This window comes from Aplysia californica, unplaced genomic scaffold, assembly GCF_000002075.1.
Source record: "Aplysia californica isolate F4 #8 unplaced genomic scaffold, AplCal3.0 scaffold00387, whole genome shotgun sequence".
In the NCBI taxonomy this organism is placed as follows: Eukaryota; Metazoa; Mollusca; class Gastropoda; order Aplysiida; family Aplysiidae; genus Aplysia; species Aplysia californica.
This window is the reverse complement of record NW_004797657.1, coordinates 452105-453212: the sequence shown is the minus strand read 5'-3', so window position 1 is coordinate 453212 and position 1108 is coordinate 452105. Positions and strand designations below refer to the sequence as shown.

General features: G+C 36.3%; 1 protein-coding gene across 1 annotated transcript in view; it reads right to left on the bottom strand.

Moving 5' to 3' along the window:
- LOC101854511 overlaps positions 1-1108 on the bottom strand; it is a 64537-nt gene that overhangs the window by 62527 nt on the left and 902 nt on the right. The gene's annotated exons all lie outside the window — the stretch shown is intronic.

Below are 1108 nucleotides of genomic sequence, written 5' to 3'. Positions count from 1 at the left end.
GAGGAGGAGGAGGAGAAGGAGAAGAAGAAGAAGAAGAAGAAGAAGAAGATGAAGAAGAAGAAGAAGAAGAAGAAGAAAGAAAGAAAGAAAGAAAGAAAGAAAGAAAGAAACAAAAGAAAGAAAGAAAGAAAGAAAGAACCCACAGCAGCAACGACAGCAACAATAACAAAAACAACAGCAGAAACAACAACAAAAACTACAGCACAAACAACCATATAATCAAAATCAACTCCCTCAAAAGTGGAAACAACAGCAGCAGCAGCAGCAACCACAGAAAAACTCAGAATTCAAAAGACCACTTCAACGAAACCGGTTTATAAATTCTGGTTCCCCAACATTCCGTCCCCATCCGGCAGTTCAGAATAATTTCTGCCCAAAGGAAGTTTAGTTTAGATTTAGTTTAAGTAAGAGTTTTACGTCACTTTTTACACAAAAAGACCATTCAAATGTCGAAGGAAAGGAGAGTTACTAGAGCGTAAAATACAAAGAAAAAAGAAGAAGAAATATATAAGGACGATGGATGTTTGATGGGAAAGAAGGGGTTGTTCAAATCATGTCAGAGCACCCTTCAACCACGCACCCCAGTGGTAGGCCTACGTCCCTCAAGTGCGCAGATACTATCATACTACTACTACTATATTATTATTATTATTATTATTATTATTATTATTATTATTATTATTATTATTGTTATCATTATTATTATTAATTTTTTCTCAAAACCACGCAGACGTCAATGACATTTAGAAAGAGGCATATATAAATTATGTAAAAGCTTTGCTAAACGTCAGTTTAGGTAAGCGTTTTCCAGCACTTGCAACACAATTAGGCAATTGTATAAGTGCCGAAGATTACAGGTGTTACAAGAGAGTTTTAAAAAAAAACACCCCCCAAAAAACACCCCCAACAAAAGAAGGGGGAGAGATCAAAACGATAGATAATATATGTGATAGGAAAGAAGGAGTACACCACACCGGAGCACTCGCCAACCACCCACTTGCTAAACGCGTTAGCAATAGGTGTAATACTAACAACAATGTTGACAACAATAACAGCAACATCAAATTGTAAGCTCTGTGTAAGGACTTTAAACACACACACACACACA